The sequence below is a fragment of the Chiloscyllium plagiosum genome, unplaced genomic scaffold (assembly GCF_037043375.1).
Source record: "Chiloscyllium plagiosum isolate Xiang-an unplaced genomic scaffold, Cpla_swu_hap1 HiC_scaffold_15, whole genome shotgun sequence".
Classification (NCBI taxonomy): domain Eukaryota; kingdom Metazoa; phylum Chordata; class Chondrichthyes; order Orectolobiformes; family Hemiscylliidae; genus Chiloscyllium; species Chiloscyllium plagiosum.
Window position 1 is genome coordinate 63,636,995 of NW_028270153.1, and position 13,349 is coordinate 63,650,343.

At 43.4% G+C, this 13,349-nt stretch overlaps 1 protein-coding gene across 3 annotated transcripts in view; it reads right to left on the reverse strand.

The window, feature by feature from the left end:
* LOC122559987 (protein TMEPAI-like) overlaps positions 1 to 13,349 on the reverse strand; it is a 97,129-nt gene that overhangs the window by 67,384 nt on the left and 16,396 nt on the right. The window contains exon 1 of one of the 3 annotated variants that reach the window (XM_087994994.1): positions 6,616 to 6,641. The exons of the other annotated variants lie outside the window; for them this stretch is intronic. The gene's annotated coding sequence lies outside the window, so the exon portion shown is untranslated. Of the gene's footprint in view, positions 1 to 6,615; positions 6,642 to 13,349 lie in introns of those variants that run through there. 3 annotated transcript variants of the gene reach the window in all.

Sequence of the window (13,349 nt, forward strand, 5' to 3'; positions counted from 1 at the left end):
CTGGAATGCTTCACCCAAAGTCCTTTATCCCATTGACCACTTCAGACCCGACAGGGTTAACTGTGTCAGGGACAAATGGATTGGGGAATAAACAAACTAGGAGAGAAGCAAAAAAGATGAAAACCAGCCAGGCAATAAAAGGGAAGAAACTCCATATGAGCAGCTCACTGTAAATGTTTCATCACTTTTCCTGGATAACTCACAGAACTAGCCCGAGGGAGATGATTTAAGTAATCAGAGACTCTGGCTGAATCACAAGTTACATAACAAAGAGCGTCTCTCACTGCCTCTCTACCTCAACCCTTCCTCCTCCTCCTCACACCCCCCACCCCTACCACCTACCCAAACTCTTACATTTTTCCAGAGTGCTCTCAACTGTAATTACAATCCAATACTCGCCGCAAAAATAAAAGAAACTGGGTGTTTTCATGCATTATACAGAATGTATTTATGAAATATTGACTTCTTGTTGTGCCTTCAGATAATCTTCTTTATAATTGCTTCATAGTTACTAATCTCAGTCATTGCTTCTTTACCCAATTACAGTAATTGAGAACAAATCAGAATAAATTAAACCACAGAGTAAATCCCACAACACCATCTTTTAACCCTTTGAGGATGAAAGGAATGTTCTGCACCATCAGTTTTCAAACACGGCCACATGCTGTCTGCCTGGAATTGATTTCAATTTCCTTTCATTCACTCTTGGAATGTGGGCACAGATGGCATTGACTGTCCATCCCGAACTGCCCTCTCTTTTCACCACTGCAGTTACTATGCTGGAGGGTTTCCCACAGTGCTGTTAGGGAAACAGTTACTCGATCAAAGACTATATGGGAACTGAGAGTCTTGCCCCAAAGATCTTGGCTTGGTGAGCTTGGGAAGCTATGTATGTACGTGTCTGCTGTCCCTGACCAACTTTCAAGTGGGGTGGAATGGTTATGGGAAACAGTGCCAAAGAAATTTCACACACAGTGCAGTCCTGTAAACAAATTCCTCTCTAATGTTTAAAAAAAAGCTAGTTCTTATGCCAATTATCTTAAATCTGTATCTTATGGTCATTGAAACAATTTCAACCCTCTCGTGATTTTGAATCTATTGAAACTTTTGTCAGCTTTCTCTGCTCCGAGGAGGATAATTCCGGATTCTCTGGTCTGCCCGTGTACCAAGAACTCAGCCCAAGATTCAGGAATGATTACAGACTGCCTTCGTTACCTAGACACCACCCTGATCTAGGAACGGACACCATTGTGTTCCACTACTGCCCTGGAGAGAAAAACACAAATCAGATATGGGGATGCAGTCCGCTTGGATCTATCATCTCAACACACTCTGGGATCAGGCAGTTCAGCAAGCCTTTGCTTTCACAAAGTCAGCTCAGAGCGCGCTGCTGCTCTTACCTCAGTACCGACCTGTCCCAAGCTTGCAAAAAAGCTTAACAGCTAGGCTTCCATCCCCTTACTCTGGATATTCTTAGGAGTGACCAGTCATCAGAGAAAATCAGTATGATCATTTAGCAATGCACAAGAATAAATCTCTCTCTAGACAGGAGACACGCTGAATATTGCTGCTACAGGTCTGGCATCTGTCACGTCTGATCCCAAAGAAACACAGGTTACTAACACTAGCCATTATTTACAAACAGAAATTGCACCACTCAGACAAGAATATAATTAAGCAGGGCGTTAAAACTCATAATTTTAAGCAAACTTAGACAGACTCTGCACACATTGGGAGGAAGCTCCACCCAAACTAATGTCAATATAAGCAGATACCACACTAATCAGGTGTGTATAGCCTAACCTTGTTTAAAAATACATTCTTGAAATGTACCATCTATTCCAGCTAGACTGGGATGGTTACAGTAAGCCAGCTTCTGGAACTGCAGGAGTCCCTTTGGTGAAGGTGCTCCAGTGTTAGCTAAGAAATTTTAGGATATGATGGTCTTTATTTGGTAGAACCACATGGCTTGTTAGACAAGACATTTCTGACAGCAATGAACAGTTAACTGGTGAGAGATGAAAGTCACAGGGAGTTCACCCTTAAAGTGCATCTCTGATCAGTCAGGCTTTAGGTTTCATAAAGCTATATTCATTCTTTCATGCAATGCTGCATTACTGACTGAGCCACCATTTATTACCTATCCCTAATTGCCCTCGGGAAGGTGGTGGTGAGTCACTTTATTTCACATGGTGTAGGTAGACCCACAATGCTGTTAGGGAGGGAGTTCTAGGATTTTGACCCAGTATCAGTGAAGGACCAGAGTTATATTTCCAAGTCAGGAAGGTGAGTGTCTTAGAGGGGACCATGTAGATGGGTGCTGTTCTCAAATATCTGCTGCCCTGCTGTGTAGAGGTTGGAGATTTGCAAGGTGCTATCGCAGGACAGGTAAGTTGGTGTAGTGTATCCTGTAGATGGTACACACTACTGCCACCATGTTGGCGTGATGGAGAGAGTAAGATGTTGAATGAGGTGGGTGCAGTTTCATGGTCATGAATGTCAAATTTTTATTGTCCACATTTTTGTTTCAAATGTTCAAACTTCCATGGTGGAAGGTGAACTCAATAACCTCTGCTTGCTAGTCCAGTGACGTGACCACTGTACACCTATACCTGAGAACATGAACAGGAAATGAAAACTTTGAGAGTTTAGTTGAACCACACAAGATGGTTTAACACAGGTTAACATTCTTGAGCCGTCAGTCAACAGAACCAACAGATTTCTAGTTCCCTGGAGAATCACACAAAATCCAAGGTTTCATTGCTCACTTACCCAACCCCAATATCTTTCTATTACACTGGGTCAAACTACCAAAAGCATTTCAATTATTAAGTAAAATTGCAGATTGTCCTTCAAAATATAGTTGAAAGCAAAATAGCAGATGAAACTTGTACACCAAACATTTTGGCTAAAAATCCAATTGCTCCAAGTACAAAAGCAATAGTAAGCACAGTTCCAGTCAATTCAGGAACAAAACCTGAATTCGATTCCTACAGTGAAAACCAAAGCCTTAAACTGTTAGCTAAATGTGGTACAATCGCACATAACCTGCACCTTTCTTTCCATCTGCCATCCCTAGGGATCTTTCAAATTGGCCACCAACCTCCTTCACAGGAAGCCGAAGAAAAGAAACTCTGCAACTTCTCACAGCACCTCCACTAAACATGAAAAATCACCCCCCAGCGCAGTGTGAACACACACACACACACACATTTGGTTTTCAAATCCCAATCCCTAGACTAGCACAAGAACCTAGGCTGACAGTCCTGACTGCAGCACTGAGGGCTTACTACACTGCTGGGAGAGTCACTGCAAAACTGAGGTCATTTCTTCTCTCTCAGTTGGGTTGCAACAGATTCCATGCCATTCATTTGCAGAGTCCTGCTCAATACTTATCCCCCAGCCAGACTCTTGACAATCTCATTATGGGCGGCACGGTGGTTAGCACTGCTGCCTCACAGAGCAAGGGACCCGGGTTCAATCCCTGTCTCAGGCAACTTTCTCCCAGTGTCTGTGTGGGTTTCCTCCGGGTGCTCCGGTTTCCTCCCACAGTCCAAAGATGCGCAGGTTAGGTGAATTGGCCATGCTAAATTGCCCGTGGTGTTAGGTGCGTTAGTCAGGGGTAAATGTAAAGGGAATGGGTCTGGGTGGGTTGTTCTTCGGAGGGTCGGTGTGGACTTGCTGGGCTGAAGGGCCTGTTTTCACACTATAGGGAATCTAACCTAATCATCACATTGTCATTTGCAGAATCTTACGATATGTACATTGGTTGCCACTTCTGTTTTATTTATTTCTTGGGATGCGGGCAACGTTGACTCAGCATTGAGTTCATTGTCATCTCTAACTGCCCTAAATTAGTGTTGGGTTACCTTCTTGAACCATTGCAGTCCATATTGACTAGGCCGACCCACAGCGCTGATCCTAAACTAAAACAGTGATTGCACTTCAGAAGTACATCCTCAGCTGTTCAATGCCAGAAAGGTGCTATTTCACTGCATGCCAATGGTTTTGCTATGATTTCATTCCTGAACCCTGCAGTTACTTCACCGACCTAGACTCCTGACATTCTTATCAGTGTTCCACCCTCGTTCTGACAGCCAATGCGAAGTGTGCGAAGTGTGCGAAGTGTGTGTGTGTGTGTGTGTGTGCGTGCGTGCGCGCTAATGATGCAATGGGTGAAACCAGCCACTAGTATTTCCTTATCAGAATGCTGATTACTCCCAATTATTCTGAAATAATCGGCATCCTGTGGGATCACCGCTTGGGTCAGATCAGGCTTGGGATGGTTTCGATCAAACTCAACTCTTTTTCGATCAATTGTGCCCTTGGAGTGTTCAGAAGTTGTATTTTGTTTTGTCAAAGCTTTCTTTCACTCCCCCCACTCCACTCAAAAAAAAAGGAGAGAAGATAGACAGGGTTATAATTAGTTTGCAAAAATAAGAAGTCACATGAAAATCTGGTGAGAAAACAGTGCCAGCAATGTTTAGAAAAATGAACTTTGAACAAGACATAATTAAAGAACTTCCTTCACAATGTGATTTGTGCTTTTGCAACAGACTTGTCTTAAACTGAGGTTTTTCTGCAGGATGAATGATTGCAGCTCTGACCTCGGAGAGATACTATTTATGTCAGTGACCGAACAACAGCAACATAATGATGAAAGAGTAGATAAGACACACACCCAATCTGTAGAGGCGCACAGTGGAAATGGAAACCAATCTATACATACAGAGATAATACAGTATCCCTCACATTGGCTCAAACTACCAGGCGAGACCATGTCCAGGATCAAATGCATGCACATTCACACAGCATTTATTAGAAAAAAAACCACACTATGAACAATGAGATGAAAGAGAAAATGTGTGCTAAACCAGACTCTAGCACCTACAGGAACAAAGGGAGCACACACACACACACAAAACAAACTGCAAACTCCCCTACAAACCACACATCATCCTGACTTGAAATTATAATTGCTGTTCCTTCACAATTGGCAGGTCAAAGTCCTGGAACCTTCCCCCCCCTCCCCCCTTATCAGCATTGTGGGTCTATCTACACCACATGAACTACAGCAGTTCAAGGCTGTGGTGTGCCCATCTCCTGAGGCCAAGTAGGGATTGACAATAAATGCTAGCCCAGCTAACGATGCCCACATCCAATAAATGAGTAAATACAAGTTGCAAATGAAAGCATTAATTTCTACACTGATAAAACCACTAAAATGTACAGTGTGGAAGAAGGAGTACAAAATCCAGCCTTTTAAGCAGGGTTAAATACAAATTTGCCATCGACAGCCCCAAACACCCAAGTTACACAGAGACGGCCATTCCATTCACACGTCATCTCTTGCATCCATCTGTTACCACTACTCTTACTACAATAAGATGGATTTATTTAACCACAGCAACAATTTCCAAGGTACTTCAAACAAAATATGATATGAACTACATTCGGAGATAATATGACTGACAATCAAAAGGAAGTTCAAAGAGAGTTCCACAAAAGCAAGAATCCTGTATTGTCGATGGTACCAAGGACACCTTTGCAGCAAAAATAAAAATGCAATTTCTCTACAATCAGGTTTGCTGGGCATGGAATACAACTCCCAAAGCCCAACCCAACAGCCCACCCACCCTCCCAACTGACAGCTAGTCGGAGCTTTCCATGTCCAACAGCTTGCAATAGAAGCTGGCCAGCAGTTAATGCAGCAGCAGAAAAGGAATCACTAGAGAGTGTGTCAATTAGTAAGTACCAATAGACAAGTGAGGACTATGGTCCGAAGTCTCCAACCTGAAATATGAACTACACTTCAGATGAGCTGACAATAAGTGACACAAGGACAGTCGGGGCCAAGGCCAGGAACATTTTATTTTGGGAGGAAGACAAAGGAACAAACTCATTGCAGAGGCTGCAGACAACAGCAAACAAGGGTTGGAGTGGACAAAAGTGAAGGGCTGGTTAATGGTGCTTTCCTGCTCATTCCAGTGTATCTGCCTGGCACAGTGATGATGCTGGGAAACAGTAAGCCACTGTATTGCTACACAAAAGTGCCCTTGACCAGTTAGGAAAGTAATCACACATCTGAATTGCCCATCAGAAACTTGCAAGGCTGCAGCAGTTTGCAGAATGTGTCTCAGTAATCTACAGTTTGGCCCGTCTCAAGTCTACCCTTGTGAGTTACATGAAGTGCTATTCAGTAATCTTTGGTATCTTGGCCTACAGCCCATGTGTAGGATGCACTGTAGACTGTATATAAATTCATGGAAATATTTCAGGAAAGAAAAAATTCAAAGGCAAAGCTGTTACAGCATCTTCCCACAAAACACTCCATCACCTCCCCCCCCCCCCGAAATTTCTGTTAGTTCCACTCTTCTGGCAATTAATTTCAGGTTATAGAGCGGTCACCTTTAGATACAGGGCCCTTAAGCATTTTACTAAGGAAGTAAGTTTGGTGTTAACTTAAAGATGCTTCGCTCTCTGAAGTCAGCAAACTAACCGGACGTGAATAGGATTCATACATACAAGCGCAAGTGTTTGGAAGATCCCATGGCACTATTTGAAGAACTGAAGAATCCTGGTATCCTGGCCAACAGTCATCGTTCAAACACTCACCAGCAACAGATGTTTGGTTATGTAGTTCATTGCTGGTTTTAGGAGCTGGCTGTGCACAATTTGGTAACTGCATTTCCTCCAACACAACAATGCCAAAACTTGAAAAAAATATCTGATTGGCCTCGAGATTGTCTAAGACATTGCATATATATATATACCCTGTATATGCAAACTCTTTTGAGTTGGCAAAAAATTAAAATGATTCATAATTGGAACCAGCTGCTGCCCAATCCCTGTGCAATATTTACACAGAAGAGAAACTGGCAACAGTTACATCAGCCCTCCAGATCAAACATTAGGGAACATGCCAAAATGAAGAACATCACATTGTCATTTCAGAGAACTCGGAATTTGAAAACCATCAAAGCAGTTCAAAGGCAAGTGAAGGCCAATTCTGTACACTCTGCTCACTCCACGGAGCTATTGACTCTAATCCCATTTTCCTGCTCTTTCCCCCAAATCCTTTCTTATTTTTCCAAAGGATATTCACTCAATTCCTTTTCAGATGCTTTGACATAGTTAGCTTCAAAAACCTTGTGAGGTAATGGATTCCACATTTATAGATCTGCAGGGTGTCACAACACAGGAATGGGCCATTTTGCCCATCATGTGCCCGCAGGGTCCTTTTAATATTCCTGCTCAAGTAACTGTCCAGTCACATTTTAAAACTTTGTAAATATACGAAGAACAGTACAGTACAGGGACAGGCTCTTCAACCCACCAGACTGTACTAATACATGACGTCTTTCTTAAATGAAAACCATGAGCCTCTAAGCGATCCTTATCCCACTGCTCCCTGCCTACTCACGTATCTGTCAAGATGCCTCTTAAATCTTGCTATTGTAGCTGCTTCTACCACTTCCTCTGGCAGCACATTCCAGACACTTGTCACTCTGTGTAAAAACCCTGCCTCTCACTTCTCTTTTAAGCCTTTCCCCTCCCACCTTAAATCTATGCCCCCAAGTAATTTGACATTTCTACCCTGGGGAGGTTGGGGGGGGGGGGGGGGGGAAATGTCTCCGACTATCCATAATTTTGTAAACTTCAAGTCGCCCCTCAGCTTTTGTCCATTCTTTCCTCATATACAAGAAAGAGAAAATCCTGTAAGCTTCCCTTTGTGCTCTTACTACAACGGATTTTTTTATCAATTCACAAGTGGGTACAATGTGTTTTGCTGTTAATCCACCAAAATCTGGTTATTATTTCAAAAAGACAATTGAGAATCGAGGTAAATTGGCAAGTTCTTTTGCAGTTCCCCCAGGCGTGCAGTTATTTTGTGGTGTTGGTCTTTGCACAAGTTAATACATTCTGGACTGGCAGAACCTACCCGTAAGGAAGGGTTTCTACGTACCACATACAGGGCCTGGCCAGAACATGGAAGCTTCACCAGCACCATCTGGATAACAGGAGTACACAGCCTTGTTTGGTGCATAGTGCCCTTAGTTCAAAGGATCGCAGTTTGAAACATCACTCCACAGCCTTGAATGCACATTCCAGGTTGACACAACAAATTTGGGCGGCACGGTGGCATAGTGGTTAGCACTGCTGCCTCACAGCGTCAGAGACCCGGGTTCAATTCCCGCCTCAGGCGACTAACTGTGTGGAGTTTGCACATTCTCCCAGTGTCTGCGTGGGTTTCCTCCGGGTGCTCCGGTTTCCTCCCACAGTCCAAAAACATGTACGTTAGGTGAATTGGCCATGCTAAATTGCCAGTAATGTTAGGTGAAGGGGTAAAATGTAGGGGAACGGGTCTGGGTGGGTTGCGCTTTGGCGGGTCGGTGTGGACTTGTTGGGCTGAAGGGCCTGTTTCCACACTGTAAGTAATCTAAAAAAAAATCTAAAAAAAAATTGTGGGAGTACTGGAAGTACTGATTTCTTTCAATGAGATGTTGAATTGCGATTCTGTCCTCCTCTCAGATGGGTGCAGAAGATACCAGGGTACTATTGCAATGAAGAGCACTGGAGCCCTTGTACGCTGGCCAATAATGAACCAATGTCACTAAAAGAAAGGTCATGGTTGTCACCTCATTACTAAATGTGGGATCTTGCTGTGCACAACAGGCTGCAATATCTCCTATGTTAAACCAGTCAATGTACTTTGGAAGCTCACGATGGTTATAAAGAACTTTGAGATGCCCAGAGGTCATCAAGGGAGAATTCAGTGAAATTTCATCTCCCATTGTAAATGGTCACCACTACCTACCCTGTTGACAAATCAAAAGTTCAGCTCTGAGCACAGTTTTCATTCTATCAAACGGGGGTAAAATATAAAACCAGGGTCAGTTTTTGGCATTAAGGTTAAGTGGAGAATGTCCCCTTGAGCAAACAAAAGTCTGTGTTGGCAGCTCTCTTCGCTGTTTAACTCAGAAACCTGTGAGTGCATTAATAGATTTCTGTCACACCTTATAATGAACTTGGGTGGATTTAGATGACTTGTGCTGTTAGCTTGCAAGTGACATGTGTTAGAAAGTTGATGTATGAAAGCTTGTGTCAGTGTAAAATTGGAATGTACAAGAAAACAGTCCAGAGTGAGTGTACATTTTCCCTTTTAAATAAAACAAAGGTGACTGCTGTGGAAAGCGAGCTGGTTAAAAAAAAAGTGACAGACTAGTCTTGCTTCACAGCACACTTCAGGAAATGCTGAGATTTCTTACCTAGTTTGTCTCTCAACACTCAGACTGTGGCTGCAGTGCTTGTGGCCTCCTTTCATAGCATTGACTGATCACGCTGCTCAATACACCTGTGTTCCCACAAAAGCAGCCTTTGTTCTGAAGCAAGGTTATGATTGGGTATATTTTAGAATTCCTAGACAGATAGTCAGAAGATAAGGTGTTGATGGCAGACTGCATTCAGACTAAAGACTCGATTACACCTCGTCGAAGGAGAAGGGAGACAGGATGACACGTTTCTTTTTCTTGGTGAGCTCACAGGACTCTCTGATTGCATGCAGTGCACTGAGTTGACGTGCAGCTTAAACTATGCAGAGCAATGGGGACAGACAGGAAAGGGCAAAAGAAATATGTCAACATTTCACTGACACATTTACATCTAAAAACTGCCAATGGAACAAGTGAGGGATATGCTGGCACTGACTTCTCCACTTGGGCTGCTAGGTGAGTTTAGCTACTACAGAATACCCACTAAACACCTCCATCAATAGTCATACCCATTATTGGCACCTGCAACCCTCACTCACTCACCCACCCACCCAACTGGCACTTTCACAGTTTGTAGAGCTTCTTTTGTTTCCAGTTGGAACAGGACTTGAGTAATACAAGACTGCTTCATTTTCTGGCTATAATCAGGCAAGGCTGCATAAATGAACACATGAAAGGCAATGCACCCACGTTAGGGAAAACAAAATATTGGGGTTGCTCCTAACAGCACATGCTCACTGACCTACATTAGCGAAAAGCTCAATAGAGATTCCTCCTGCTCTACAACTCTCAGGGGCTCCTGTGCTGTTCCAATGCTGTCACCTAGTCATCCAGTTTCCATTATCATTGGTGGTGGGATCTTGAATTGTCCAGACGCCGAAACTCGAGTTCATTTCCCCACCCACTGGAGTGACAGCTGAAAGGTGGGAGGTGAATTCATGCAGAGCTCAGTGTGAAACAGGGTTCCGAACCAGGTAACCACTCAATTCTCACTGCAATCCCACCCAATTGGCTCCAGTTGGTACTTGTCTAACCAGCCAAGCTTTGGGTGAGAATATAGGAGTCACAGTTAGTAAATTTGGGGATGATGATATAACGGACAGTGAAGGAGGTTATCTAAGATTACCGAGATCTTAAATCAACTGCATCAATAGGCGAAGGAGTGGCAGATGGAGTTTAATTCTGATAAATGCAAGGTATTACATTGTGGTAAAACAAACAAGGGCAGGACTTGCACAATTAACGGTGGGGCTCGAGGTAGTAATGTAGAACAGAGACACCTTGGGGTCCAGGCACAAAGCTGAAAATGTGTTGCTGGAAAAGCACAGCAGGTCAGGCAGCATCCAAGGAGCAGGAGAATCGACATTTCGGGCATGAGCCCTTCTTCAGGAATCCAGGCACATAATTGTTTGAACTTTGCGTGACAGGTAGACAGGATGGTTAAGAAAGCATTCAGCATCTTACCTTCATGGCTCAGACCTTTGAGTATTGGAGTTTGGAGATCATGTTGAAGTTGTACAGAACATTGGTGAGGCCAATGCTATGCTATTCTTTCTTTGAGCAATATGGGCCTCTTCTGGAATAGCGTGTACAATTTTGGTCATCCTGCTATAGGAAGGATATTATTAAATCAGAGAGGGTTCAGTAAGGATTTGCCAGGATGTTGCCCAAAATGGAAAGTTTGAGTTATAACAATCGGCTGTGACCTTTTCCTCTGGAGTGGAGGGGGTTGAGGGGTAACTTTGTAGAGGTTTATAAAATCATAGGGGCACAGAGAAGGTGAATAGCAAAGGACTTTTCCCTAGGCTGGGTGAGTTTAAAACTAGGGGGCATATTTTTAAGGTGTGAGGAGAAAGTTTTAAAAAAAAGGACAAAAGGGCATATCTTTTTTTTTAAAACACAGAGGGTGGTTCGTGTGTGAAATGAACTGGTATAGGAAGTGGTAGATGCAGGTGCAGCTACAATGTTTAAAAGACACTTGGATATATACATGCATATGAAAGGTTTGGAGGGATCTGGGTCAAATGCAGGCACGTGGGACTAGCTTAGTTTGGGAACGTGATCACCATGGACTAGTTGGACCAAAGGATCTGGTTCTGTACTGTTGGGCTATGACTCTACCTCCCAAGACATTGCTCACGGGTAGCCTGGATGAAGATTTTAACCTCACAATCCAGGTATTCCTCAAGTATTCCCCCGTGACAGTCCAGACTCATTGCAATCACTTACAATATTGGTGATGAGAAATTTTCAAGTTTCAGGGTGGGAATCCAAGAGGAAATTCTTGGCTTGCATTCTCCTTCTAAAGGAGATCAAGGAAAAGCAGAGTAGAGCATCTGCTGTCTAACTTTATAGGTACAAACGTACACAAGGTATGGGGGGAAAAAAGTGACATTCCGACAAAGGAGATGGCTTCCTGATATTATTGGGAATGAAGCCATCTCTTATATGGTAGGAGACAGAACAAGCCAAGATTTTCATTTGGAACAGGGCTCCCGAGACATACAAGACACACAGACAGATATGACCTGGCATCCTGTTACTTCATTCATCTGAAGCCCAATTGATCAGTTTTGCAGAAAGCCATTGCCTGGCCTAAATACCACACATCACCTGCAAATTTAATTGGAAGCTAGACTATGACAAAGAGTAGCTCAGAATTTGACTTCTTGCATGTGTGGTGGAGCTGGTTGTGGTGTGTGGGGGCAGCTCCATCGACGTCGCAATGTTTTAGCCAAATGGAGGTTCCTCATCCAAGGGTCTTGGCTTGATATGTGGACGATATCAGAGGCAGTCTCAATCCTGCTCTCCCGTGTTGCCTGCAGAAGCACTTATCAATAGGGGGCACATCCTAACTCATCAGGAATGGAAGATGACCTGATAAATAACATGCGTCAATTGTTGCCTGCAACTCTATCGCTCCCTCTGGTCTGGGCAGCTGTGTGTTATAGAAATTGAGAGGTTTGGTAGGGAGTTCAGATTCCCAAGCTTTGCCGTGGGATTGCCTGCAGTGTTACAATTTGGAAAATCCCACAATACTTTGCTGCACAGTCCAGTTCATAGTGTTGACATGGATGGAACAGAGTTCAGAAGTGAATCTTCCCATCGTTTCCTAGAAACTTCGAAGGTGGGATATGGGGCACGACAAAAATGGAGGTTTAAGGGTTACTGCTCGCTGGAATTGTGTATTCATCACAAGCAGGAATTAACAGTCCAATCCCGTTTGGAAATCTTTACCTGGCACCTTTCTGAGCCAAGCCACAGGAATCCAATCAAAGTTGGACTTCCTTGCCCCTCACCCATGCCCACCCCCTCCCTTCCCCTTCCTAGCTCAGGACAATTACAGAGGATGAACTCATGTCCCAGACCCCACAAGTATCCTGGGATTTTTCAGGGCAAGAGCTTCTTCGACAGCAACTGAAACAGGAGCAGTTTTGACTATGTAAATAAGGCGGCAGTGTCAGTAACTAGGAGACATCGATGTAAACCAAGTCAGCAAAAGATCCAAAATAGGAGACCTTTTCGAAAAAAAAAGTGAGCTGTAAAAATCTAGAGCCACCTGAAAGAGTTTGAGGCATGATCAACAGCAGATTGAATTTATACTGGGGAAAGAAGTGTGAAAGGCAGTATGGAAATAGCAAGGGGGTGGAATTGGAAGTAATTCAATAGCTCATTCAAAAGAGCTAGCACAGGCATGATTGGCCTTGTGTTCTTGCTCTGTTGACATATTCTATGATTTATGAGTCTCAAGCAGGGCAGCACATTTATCTGCTGGGTCTCAGCTGGAGCTCATATTGGTCTCAGCATTCCTTAAAGATTACAGATCACTTCCAGAAAAAGATTATTTTTTGGAAACCATATGCAACTTTCTTTTGTTGAAAACACCCCGGTTTTCATTGAAAAATGCAAAAGAAAGGGGAAGTTGTCAAAAAATAAAGATATAATTATCACCTCAAGTGAAAGAAGGTTATTGTACTGCAGGATGCCAATCTGTCCCAGTTCCCAATGGCACTTCAGAAGTCTTGTCATGCTGCTTTGATAAAGGTTGTTGACTGTATGATAATTGGACCATTAACT